Source organism: Mobula birostris, chromosome 7 (assembly GCF_030028105.1).
Source record: "Mobula birostris isolate sMobBir1 chromosome 7, sMobBir1.hap1, whole genome shotgun sequence".
NCBI classification, from domain to species: domain Eukaryota; kingdom Metazoa; phylum Chordata; class Chondrichthyes; order Myliobatiformes; family Myliobatidae; genus Mobula; species Mobula birostris.
In genome coordinates, this window is record NC_092376.1 from 127,621,678 (window position 1) to 127,635,179 (window position 13,502).

A 13,502-nucleotide genomic window follows, 5' to 3' on the forward strand; every position below is an offset into this window, starting at 1 on the left:
CCTGAAGTCTTGTCTTGGAGCCACCCTAAACCTAGCTCCCTTCCTGTCCTTTGCCTCCGTCGGGTAAGTCAGGCCAGATTGCTATTACCCTGTGGTGGGTTCTGTCCCTTCATGTCCTTTGCTACCATCGGGTAAGTCAGGCCAAATTGCCGTTACCCTGCGGTGAGTTTGGTCCCTTCCTGTCCCTCGGCTCCGTCAAGTGGAGTACTGCGCTCTGCCCTGGAGTATCGCGCCCTGCCCAGGAGGAGCTTCAAGACCCCAAGCCTCAATCCTCGCCCCAAGCCAAGCTTCAAGACCCCAAGCCCCAAGTCTCTGGTCTCCAGCCTCGCCTCGAGTCTCTGGTCTCCAGCCTCGCCTCGAGTCTCTGGTCTCCAGCCTCGCCTCGAGTCTCTGGTCTCCAGCCTCGCCTCGAGTCTCTAGTCTCCAGCCTCACCTCAAGTCTCTAGTCTCAAGCCTCACTGCAAGCCTGAAGACTCCAGCCTCATCCTGCCTGCCAGCCAAGTCTCATCGTTGCCTAGTTCTGGGATCCGAGCCAGAGGCAAGACCCAGGTTCTGGGTCCTTGTCCAGTCTCTGGCTCAGAGTCCAAGCCCAGGCTCCTAGCTGTCTGGTCCAGTCCTGTTCCAGATTCCCGGTTTTCGTGTCCATGTCCTAGCCCTCACCCTGTATCCTCGTCCTGTCCCTAGTACTTCAGTGTCTGTATCTTTCACTTGGGTCCGTTCCCAGCCACCACCTTATGACATGTACCCTCTATGGCTTTCTGCTCCTTATAGTACTATAGAAATTGATGCACATATCCTGCTTTAAAATTGTTGCATAAAGCTTGGTAGTTCTGAACTAGCTACCTTAATGTGGAACGACTATTGATTCTGGCAGTAATTCCCCAATTTTCATTAAATGTATTACTTCAATGGAAATTCAACTGAATATGGACAAAATAGATAGATTTATACAATAATGTAATACAAATTTGAGTTTTATTTTTTGCTATTGTCAATGTATTTAGTGCTAACCATGACTCTAAACTATTTTTTAAATATGTTTCTGATAACATGCTTACATTTTTGAATGTCAGATGAATTGCTCAACATAATGTTAGTGATATGTTTCAAATGCATACCTCTGCAAAAAGTTCATTTCATTGACATTCAACCGTACATGAATGCCCATGAATACATCCAAATTGAAATAGCATTCCCCCAGGGTCAAGGTGCAAAATACAGTACCAACAGTCATACACCATACAAGGCACATATAGCACACATATAACAATAAACATGCAGTCACACAAAAAATTATAATATGGCCCAAGTCCCTAAACGTCATGTCCTGTAGATTGATGGTTCATGGATGTTGCCAGCAAGAACAAGTCCGCAGCAGTCGGCAGATGAATGCAATCCAGCTTGTTTTCCACTGAGCCAACACTGGAGAGCAGCTCCAATAGCAGTGGCCAGCTCCCAACCCAGCATGGATGCCGTGCCACACTGCCTCCGGCATCTCCTTTCCTGCAACGGGTGAGCGTGCGGTATGAAGCCTAATCCATGCTACAACCAAGGCAACTCAGCTCCCCCACCATCTGTCTTTCCAATAAACCAGTGAACCAGACTTGCACTATTCTACGTTACCAATGCCCAGCAGGGTCTTGCAACCACAAGGAAAATATCCAAGACAATCACTCAGTGTTAGATTGCCACTGCCTTCACACACCGACTCCGATGCCTTTCTGTCGCAGGCAGCAACATGGTCTGCACCAAGTCCAGCTCCTCCAGCTCCTCCCCACTATTGAGCAACTTGCTGATGGGGTAGACCTGCAGTACTTGACGCTCTTAATATCCGGCAGTGTCTTGTGATCGTAAAAAAAAGGACATTTAAGAAAGACAATAACACCTTCAGTTGAACCTGGAGAGGTTGCTATGACCAAGCGCGTTGCCATCATACCAGAAAAATAAAGCTGCAAAGGCAACAACTTGCATTTACATAAGGCATGAAGAGATTGTGAACAGTGTCAGAAAGCTTGGTCAAAGAGGTAAATTATAAGGGATATCTTAAAAGTGGAAAGTGAAAAAGGTAGGCTCACACACACAATCTGTTGAAGGAAATGAGGATGTCAAACAGCACCTGTGGGAATAAAGGAATTGTAGAAATATTGGGTTGAAATCTGGATTATGTACTATGATGTGGGGGCGAAATAATGTCTGAGAAAATGGCCTATTTTTCAACTAACAAGCAAAAGAGAAACTGGAAGATTTCATAAAATATATGTATATTTTTACATCTTTTTGCTTACAGAAATAATAGTTGGTAACCATTAGCAATGCAAAAAGATAAATCTTAAACTGGATGTCCCAATATAAAATTGTCATTCAGTTGCTGCAGATACTCAGCAGGACAGACAGCACTTTTAGAGTTAATGCTTTAGGTCAAAATTATTTCATCAGAACTTAGGAGAGAACTTGGAAGCTGCAATGAGCTTGGGGAAGTGTATCATGTATAATTTTCATTACAAAATTGGCGTTCTCAATAGGCAACTTGTGGAAATGATTTTCCTTTCTGATTCAGTTTTGGAAATTCGGTTTTTGATTATAGGTCTAAGTAGACTCTGAATAGGAAATCGAACAGTCCAAAGCTGAAGCCAAGGAGAAATAATTGATAGCTGGTGGGAAATAAGAGTACTGTGAGTATTGGTATTGGTTTATTATTGTCATACGTACCAAGGTAAAGTGAAAAATATGTCTTTTGTACTCTTCATACAGATCAGATCATTACATAATGCATTGAGCTAGAATAAGGTAAAACAATAACTGCAGTGCAGGTAAACGATGAAGTGCAAGATTGTAACAATATAGATTATGAGACCAATAGTCCATCAATCATACAAGAGGTCTGTTCAAGAATCTGGTAACAGTGAAATAGAAGCTGTCATTGAACCTAATGGTACATGATTTCAGGCTTTCATATCTTCTGTTTGATGAGTAGAGTCTTGATTATGCTGGCTCTTTAGGCAGTGAGAAGTATAGGCAGAGTCCACAGAAGAGAGGCTGCTTCCTGTGATGTGCTGAGTGTGGCCACAATTCTCAGCAGTTGCTTGCAGTTTGTGCAGAGCAATTGCCACACCAAGGCATTATGAATCCAGACAGTGTGCTTCCAAAAGTGCATCAATAATAATTTGTCCTTTGTTATTCAAATAACAAGCCATGAGTAACAAAAGACATTAAGGACATCTGAACGCTAGAAAGAGGGCGTTTAGAGATGGAAATAGTGGGGACCTGAAAGCCAGGATCCGGGAGGCTAAAGACAGGTACAGGAGGAAGCTTGAGTGGAAACTCCAGCAGAACAACATGAGAGAGGTCTGGAGTGGGATGAGGACCATCACTGGGTTCCGGCAAACTGGCAACAGAGGAGCTGAAGGCAGTGTGGACAGGGCCAATGAGCTTAACCTGTTCTTTAACAGATTTGACATTGTGGCCCCTGCTCATCCCCCACATGATTCATCTGCTGTCGGTCCTCAACCAACACATATTCCACTCTCCCCTCCTACCCCTCCTCACAGTCCCCCACCCTGCTCTCATGACTATACCCCTTCCCCACATGAAACCACCACGGTGTGCTTCACAGCTGAACAGGTGAGAAGACAGCTGAAATGTCTCAACCCAAGAAAGGCTGCAGGACCTGATGGTGTCAGTACCAGGGTGCTCAAAGCCTGTGCCCCTCAGCTATGTGGAGTACTTTGCCAGGTATTCAACCTGAGCCTGAGGCTCCGGAGGGTTCCTGTGCTGTGGAAGACGTCCTGCCTCATCCCTATGCAGAATACGCCATGCCCCAGTGGCCTCAATGACTACAGACCGGTGGCATTGACCTCCCACATCACGAAGACCCTGGAGGGACTTGTTCTGGAGCTGCTCCAGCCTATGATTAGGCTACACTTAGATCCCCTCAAGTTTGCCTACCAGCCATGACTAGGAGTTGAGGATGCCATCGTCTACCTGCTGAACCGTGTCTACGCCCACCTGGACAAGCCAGCAAGCACTGTGAGGGTCATGTTTTTTGACTTCTCCAGTGCGTTCAACACCATCTGCCCTGCTCTGCTGGGGGAGAAGCTGACAGAGATGCAGGTGGATACTTTCCTGGTGTTATGGATTCTTGATTACCTGACTGGCAGACCACAGTATGTGTGCTTGCCACACTGTGTGTCCGACAGAGTGATCAGCAGCATTGGTGCTCCACAGAGGACTGTCTTGTCTCCCTTTCTCTTCACCATTTACACCTCAGACTTCAACTACTGCACAGAGTCTTGTCATCTTCAGAAGTTTTCTGATGACTCTGCCATAGTTGGATGCATCAGCAAGGGAGATGAGGCTGAGTACAGGGCTACAGTAGGAAACTTTGTCACATGGTGTGAGCAGAATTATCCGCAGCTTAATGTGAAAAAGACTAAGGAGCTGGTGGTAAACCTGAGGAGAGCTAAGGTACCGGTGACCCCTGTTTCCATCCAGGGGGTCAGTGTGGACATGATGGAGGATTACAAATACCTGGGGATACGAATTGACAGTAGACTGGACTGGTCAAAGAACACTGAGGCTGTCTACAAGAAGGGTCAGAGCCGTCTCTATTTCCTGAGGAGACTGAGGTCCTTTAACATCTGCTGGACGATGCTGAGGATGTTCTACGAGTCTGTAGTTGTAAGTGCGATCATGTTTGCTGTTGTGTGCTGGGGCAGCAGGCTGAGGGTAGCAGACACCAACAGAATCAACAAACTCATTCATAAGGCCAGTGATGTTGTGGGGATGGAACTGGACTCTCTCACGGTGGTGTCTGAAAAGAGGATACTGTCCAAGTTGCATGCCATCTTGGACAATGTCTCCCATCCACTACATAATGTACTGGTTGGGCACAGGAGTACATTCAGCCAGAGACTCATTCCACCGAGATGCAACACGGAGCGTCATAGGAAGTCATTCCTGCCTGTGGCCAACAAACTTTACAACTCCTCCCTTGGAGGGTCAGACACCCTGAGCCAATAGGCTGGTCCTGGACTTATTTCCTGGCATAATTTACATATTACTATTTAATTATTTATGGTTTTATTACTATTTAATTATTATGGTACAACTGTAACAAAAACCAATTTCCCCCGGGATCAATAAAGTATGACTATGACTATAAGAATAAACACGGGCATACCAAATTTCTTTAGCTTCCTGATAAAGTAGAGTTGTTGGTCAAGGATCCAATTGCCGAGGAAAGTGTGAACACCCGGGGACCAAAGTTTGGTGATGAATTTGCTTGGAAAGATAGTATTGAAGGAGGAGTTGTAGTGAATAAGAATAGTCTGACATAGGTATCTTTCATGTCCAGAGGTGAGTCTAGGATCAGTGAGATGGTGTCAGATGTGGACTTATTTCAGCGATATTCCAATTGCTATGGGTCTAGGTTGTCTGGAAAGCTGGTGAGAAATGAGAGTAACAAGAGTATTGGTATTGAAAGATGGATTTGATGCATTCGATGACCAGTCCTTTGAAGCATTTCAAGATGATGTAGGTTAGACCAACTATATGGTAGTCATTAAGACATGTTATCTTGATTTCTTCGGTACCAAGATGTTAAAGGTCTTCTTAAAGCAGTAGGGAACCACAGCCTGAAGCAGAGAGAGAGATTAAAAATGTCTGCAAATACCAGTGCCAGCTGATCCATACAGGATCTAAGGACATGGTTAGGTACAACATCTGGGCCCAAGCTGTATGCAGGTTCACCCTCCAGAAGCTTGATCTTACATCCACAACGGCAGTGGTCCCCAACCTCCAGGCCATGGACCGATACCGGGCTGCGAAGCAAGCAGGGGTGCAGTGGTAGCCAGGACGCACCCAGCACATCTTTAAGAAAAACGCCGAAATAAACAAGCTAATTAATTAGGTGCTGCCCGGCACATAAACTTTGGCCCAGATCAGAGGCGACGCAATCAGCAATTGCCTCTGATCTGGACCGACATTTACGTGTTGGGCGGCACCTAATTAATTAGCTTGTTTATTTTGGCTTTTCTCTTAGAGATGTGTTGGGTGCGTCCCAGCTACCACAGCACCCCTGCATGCTCCGCGGCCCGGTATCGGTCCGCAGCCCGGAGGTTGGAGACCACTGCACAATGGTGACTGTAGATTCAGATGCAGAGTAGATGGTGACATACCTATTCCCTTCTGTTCAAAACATGCATCGAATGTGTAAAGTTCATTGGGAGGGAATGTGCTGTTGTTGGTGACAGTGTCTGGCTCTGTTTTGAACCCTGTTATGGTATATAAGCCCTGCCACAGCTGACAGCTGGATTGAGATTCAATTCTGGACTGGTACTCTCTCTAAGCATCTCTGATCAAATCGAATTAAATCAATTTTAATTATTATTCAACCATAATAGACAAAGTGAATGAAACAGTGTTTCTCTTGGACCCGGTGCAAAGCAAACAACATAGTGAGTAAAACAGTGTATTCCTGCAAAACAAAAATCTACACATATATTGTCCAAGATCTTCAGCGACATGTCCCACAGTTAATGGTAAAGTCTTCCGGCAGTGCGCAGATACATGCAATCCAGCCTGCCATTCTACTGCTCAAACACAAGAGGGCAGCACCAACAGGAGAGGCCAGCTCCCTGCCAAGCGTAGATGCCTTTGGCTTTTCCTTATCTGGTATGCAGCAGTAGGTAAGCCCACGACTTGAGGCCTAATCCTCGCTACAACCAAAGTTACACAGCTTCCATACCACCTGTCGCGTCACCAGACAAGGGTAACAGGCCTGCAACAACTTACATTATCACTCTCCAACAGAGTCTTGTGAATGGAAGTGAAATACCCGAGACAATCTCCCATGGTTATCCTGCACGCCACCTTCACGCACCAACTCCAATGCCTTACAGTAGCAGACAGCAACATAGTCTGCAGCCAGATCAGCTCCTCTGAACCCAAACTGGCTCCTTTCCCGACATCCCAACTGGTTCCTTTCCCAACAGCCTTACAGATGTCATATCTTGATCTGTTATAAAGGTCAAGGTCACCCAATTTGAAAGCTGCAGAACTAGATTTCAGCAGAGAATGGATCTCCCAGTTCATCCATAGCTTCTGGTTTGGAAACACCCAGATTGGCCTCTTTGGTACACCGTCCTCAACATATTTGCTGATAAAATCTGTGATGGTAGTGACCTACTCATCTAGGTTGGCAGCTGAGTCTTTGAACTTACTTGAGGAAGTCACATCGAATCTCACAGGTTTCCTCAGACCAACGCTGCCATACTTTCTGTTCTGGGTTCTCCCATTTCAGCTTCTGTTTTTACGCAAGGAGCAGGAGCACAACCTGGAGGGCTATTACCAAAGTGTGGACAAGAAATGGCTTAGTAGGCATCTTTGATGGTTGCAAGTGCTTTGGCGCTGGTGGTACAGGAGATGTGCTGATAATATTGAAGTCACCAGCAGTGATGAAAAGGGCCTCTAGGCATCCCATTTCAAGGCTGTTCATCACACAGACCAGGAGATAAATGGATAACTTTAGATGAATGAAGAATTAGACACAAAGGCTTGAAGGAAAACAGATACAATAATCACATTCTTAGCAGGAGGCTATGGGGCTGAATTTCAAAATAAGTCTAAGTTGTTTTGCTTGCATGAACTAACCTTATAAACCAGGGAAAGAATAATGTATGTTATCAGAGACCCTGTTTTATGAAAAGTAAACCAGCACTGAGTCTTAATTTCTCTTTATAGTGCCTTGATTCTTAGATATGCAATCTAATGCAGTGCTTAAGACATTTAAAGACTTTATTCATAAATGCATGAGAAGTATTGGCCTAAAGAAACAAAAGCCCTGATACAAACTGGTTTGAATTAAATTTAGTTAATCTATTCAAAATTTGAGTGCACAATTTTTTTAGATGAATATGTCCAAATTCTGTAATAACCTTATTAAACCATTTGAAATTATCCAGTTTGCGAAGAATTATTCTTTTTTTTTAGACAATAGATAATAGCTATCCACAAATGAGGCAAAGAGACTAACTAGATAGAATCTGTCTCGGTTGACAGATAGGTCAAGAAGCAGGGGACAAGGAATGAATCTGATTGCAAACTAAAATGAGACAATATGCAGCAAGTGCTAAGGACCTGGAATAAAAATGCCATGGTTAAGAGTGCAGTCAGATTCAATTTTATGTTTCAATAGGGATAGGAATAATCACTGAAAGAAAGAATTAGTAGGGCAGTGGAGAAAGGGTATGTTAGATTAGTCTTCAAGCTGATTAAGGATTAATTGGGTGAAATGGCCCTCTTCCATGGTGTGATCACATAGATCATTGATTTAGATTTCAGATTTGAGTAGCTTTACCAGTACAGCATACTACCCTCAAAAACCCTGACATCACTCATGTGGTAAATTGCTGCAATATCAGTTGTTGGTTGAGATCATCCCAATGTAAATGTTGAAAGTTGCATTAATTTCAGTTGATACTTTCCATCTATCAATCATAAACCAGTACTTTTATATAATTTCTGAACAGAAGATTGAGCCCTTAGTTTAAAAAAAAATGCAAGGATTGAGCTGACTTAGCAGTAATTATAACAGACTATTTAAATGGCTTGATGGAACTAATCTTATTTTACTGATTTTATTATTGTCACATGCACAAACACACTATGAAAATATTGTCCATGCAGATCAAATCATTACACAGTGCATTAAGCTGGAATAAGGAAAAACAATAACAATGCAGAATAAGGTGTAAAACCTACCTCAGTATGATCTAAGTATAAGATCATAACGAGGTAGATTGTGAGGTTATATTTTCATAGAAGAGGTCTGTTTAAGAGTCTGATAACAGTGGGATGATAGAAACTGTCCTTGAGTCTGGTGTTACATGCTTTCAGGCATTTGTACCTTCTGCCTGATGGTTAGGGTCTTTGATTATGTTGGCTCCTTTACTGAGACAATGCAAAGTATAGATAGAGTCCTTGGAGGGGAGACTCATTCCTGTGACGTGCTGAGCTGTGTCTGCAACTTTCTTCAGCATCTTGTGATCACGTGCAGAACAATTGCCATAAAAGCCATTATGCATTCAGACAGCACACACAAAATGCTGGAGGAACTCAGCGGGCCAGGCAGCATCTATGGAAAAGAGTAAACAGTTGACTGTTTTGGGCTGAGACCCTTCATCAGGACAGAAAGCTTTCAATGGTGCATCAATAAAAGTTGGTTATAGTTAAATGTACATGCCAAATTTCTTTAGCTTCCTGAGGAAGTAGGCAATGTTGAGCTTTCTTGGCCATGAAATCAATATGATTGGACCAGGACAGGCTGTTGGTTATGATCACACTTAGGAACTTGGAACTCTCAATCTCTCAACCTCAACACCATTAACGTAGACTGGAGCTTGTGCACCTCTCCGATTCTGAAGTCAATGACTAGCTCCTTTGATTTGTTGACATTGAGGGAAAGATTGGTGAAGAAGACTTTGTAAAACTGAAGCAAATGCAGTTAATTGAAACTGTACAGCACATAGGATAGCTAGCTAAGAGAGTTGGCACTTAATGCCAGTATCACATTGAAGGCAGCACCAGGTTGGCAGCTATGTTCAGGAATAGGTGTCTCCTTCCACTAAACTCAGCAAAGGCCTTTTCAGTCAGGCTTTGTGATCTCCAGGGTGGAATCTGATACACTGGGACTTTGGAATAATTTGTGTTTTAATGGACATAATTCACAGTAATATCAATGACAAATATTGCTAACATTTGTGATGAGATATTTAGAAATTAATTAGCCAAATTCAGATTGTGTGACTTATTTTCTCCAACTTCCCAGATTGCCCATACAGACCTGCATACATCAACTCACACATAGATACATAGTCATGCACGCATATGTGTATACACACTCAGGTATGTTTCTTAGAGTTGAGACTGAACTGTATTTTTAAAAATTGCACCAAAACAATTAAGGCAATCCAGGAAATGTTTGCATATCTGCCCTTGAAGTCACATTTCTCCAAGGCAACAAAAATGTGAGTCCTTTTTCAAGAAATTTAAATCCACCATTGAAATGAGATCTCACTTAAATCTCTTACCAGTTTAACAAAGTTCCCTTTCATTCAATTGAAATCAGCTAATTTTTATTTAATACCTTTATATTATTTCCATCTTTTGCTTTATTTTCAAGCAGAAACTGATTAATTTTGCACAACTAGAACAAAATGAGTTAGTAATCAGGCTTCATTGTAGAATTTAATTACATTCCATTAATACACTTTATAAATGAATGCAATATGCCATATTTCATAGCATCTATTTATTTAAAAATTCTGAGTGAATTAGAGCAGTTCACATATTAGAATAGTCAATTTATTGGTAACTCATTCATATGGTGCAAATATACAAGATACCTAATGTTAATAATAAACAGGATTTAAAAAGGAATTGAAAACGAATATTTAATTGTAGTTCTTTATGTTAGATAAATGTATATTAATATCAACATCAATGGAATCTGCTATGTTTGGATTTCTTACAGGAAATATATTAAATCGAATCTTCAACAGTTGTACAGCCAAGACTCTGCATCCAACTCCAATCACTATTATTATTTGTGATAATGACATTAGACCAGCTGCAGAGTACATGGTAACCAATTTTTGTTTACACTCATGTGACTCATTCATATTTAAATATCTAAAATATTACCATTTGTAGTCCAGTTACAGATTTTGTTGGACCTTAAGCCCCAGAGGAATGAAAACTCATGGCACTGATATCCATAACCATGAAATGGACCTCAACCCCTATAAGATTTGGAAATGGAATTGGTTTATTATTGTCACATGTACCGAGGTACATAGAAAAGGTTATCTTGCATATTATTCATACAGATCAAATCATTACACAGTGCATTGAGATGGTACAAGGCAAAACAATAACAGAATGCAAAATAAAGCCTACCAGAGAAAGTGCAGTTCAGGTAGACAGTAAGTTACAAGATCATAACAATGTAGACTGTGAGGTCAAAGGTCCACTTTATCATACTAGAGAACCATTCAATAGTCTTATAACAGCAGGGTAGAAGCTGTTCTTGAGCCTGGTAGTAAGTGTGTTTAGGCTTTTGTAACTTCTCCCCAGTGAGAGAGGGGAGAAGTGAGAATGAGACAATGGGGTCTTTGATTATGCTGAAAGCTTCACTGGGGCAGTCAGAAGTTTAAACAGACTCCACAGATGGAAAGCTGGCTTCTGTAATGTACTGAGCTATGTCCACAACCCTCTGCAGTTTCTTACAGTCATTTGCAATACCAAGCTGTTATGGATCTGGACAGAATTCTGGTACATTGATAAAAATTGGCAAAGGTCAACAGGAACTTGCCAAATTTGTTTAGTCTCCTGAGAAAGTAGAGGCAATGGTGAGCTTTCCTGGCTGTGATTGGACCAGGACAGTCTATTGGTAATGTTCACTCTCAAGCCTCTCAACCTCTGCACTATTGATGAAGGTAGGGGCATGTACATCACCTCCCCTCCTGAACCTCTTCTGAAACCTTCAATGAAATCCGCACTATGGCACCTAAGTATCTTTACATGCTTCTTCTCAAAGTTTCATGATTGCAAGAGACGAAGAGGTCTAAGATTGAACGCTTTCACAATGGAAGAAGCAAAAGTGGTCTCCAGACAAGTGGCATGGTTATACTGTATGTTAGTCAATAATTGCATTGACAAAAGGAGACCTGGATGACAGAATATATTTGACTACAGTTTCTGACCTAGTTTTGCTGAAAATATTTATAATGAATGATAAATATTCCTCAGGTAAGCTCACATACAGTATCTCAATTATTAATTTATCAGGAAGGATTAACTATCTGTTGATTCCAACAGATAGTTTGAAATAACCTTAAACCCAGTAGCACGTTTGATATTAGTTGCAGTTCATCTAATCATGGTGTTTTGCACAAATTCTGAAGCAGTGAAGATTCTTCACCTTGTCCCCAAAGAAATTCAGATCTTAGATGAGAATGACAGGAATACTGCAGCTTTGAGGAATAGATTATTTCACTGCCATTAATGTTCTCTTATTCTCCCTCACCAAATACAGGGGATTTCATGTCTCTGCTCGTTTACTCCTCCATTGCCTTCCACATGTATATAATGGTGGAATATTTCATGAGAGGTCAAGATTTTCTGCTTTCTTACAGACTTAGCACCAATTGTAGGTGGTGTCATGTGGATATAACTTATTCCTCTAAAGAAAGAGACTGCACGGTATTAAATTGTTCTTCTATTTTCATGCTCTCACCAGTTAGTTTATAGATCCATAAATATTCAGGAATTTTTCCTTCATGATCAACTGTTGAAATTTTCCTGTTTGAATATAAACCTTCCTTCCTTCCTTCGGCTGTCTGTCGATTTCGATGTTGGCTGTGCTATGAATTTAGTCTCTGCAGGCATGTTTATGAGCCACAAGACCAGCATTGGATCGGCACTGTCTCCCACATCGGTTGCATTTGTGATTATGACTGGTCTAGCATCGAATGTCTGCGTTCATAACCTGCTTCATATTTCTTCTGCCTTTTCTCCTCGATAGCTGGGATTGACTTCTTGACAATGCAGTGCCAACTTCTTCTGTCCAAAGTGTCTTTCTCTCAGGTGTTGACACTCATGTCAGTGTTCATGTGGAGCTTGAGCACATCTTTGTAGTGCAGCTTCTGACCACCGTGCTTCCACTTTCCTTCATGTAGCTCGCCAGAGAAAACACCTTTGGGTAAACGATCATCGCTCATTCTTGTGATGTGACCAGTCCAACACAGCTGGGAAGCTGTAAAGAGTGATTCTACGCTGACTGTCCCAGCACGTTTGAGCACCTCCACATCTGGTACTCTTTCTTGCCACTTGATGTGTAATATTTGGCGCAAATGCCTGTGTTGTGTCTTGGTCAATTTCTTGATGTGCTTCCAATACAATGTCATTGTTTCAGTTGAATAAAGCAGAGATGGTCAAACAACTGTGTTATACACTTTGACCTTGGTTGCCATTTTAATGTCGTGGCGAGACCAAAGTCGCTTCTGCAAAGCACCAAAAACTTTTGTAGCTGATTGAATTCTCCTCTCAACTTCCAAAACTGATGAGTTGGCATTGGTCACAGCGCTTCCTAAGTATGTGAAAGAGTCAGAACATTTCAGCGCTACCCCGTTGACCGATATGACTGGTGGTTGGGTCTCATTGGGACTACACAGAGGAGGAGGTTGGTTCAGAAGCTCGGTTTTGAAGGCATTGATTCTTAGGCCAAAAAGAGTGGCAACAAATGAGAAGCAGTCTACAATTTCTTGAATCACATTAACATTAGTAGCAACCAGGGTTGAGTCGTCTGCATACAGAAGCTCTCTGACACATATCTCTCTTGATTTGGTTGAGGCTTTGAGTCTTGACAAGTTGAACAATTTTCTATCTGAGCAAGTCCTGATGTACACACCTTTGTCCAAATTATGGTCCATTATTTCCAAAAC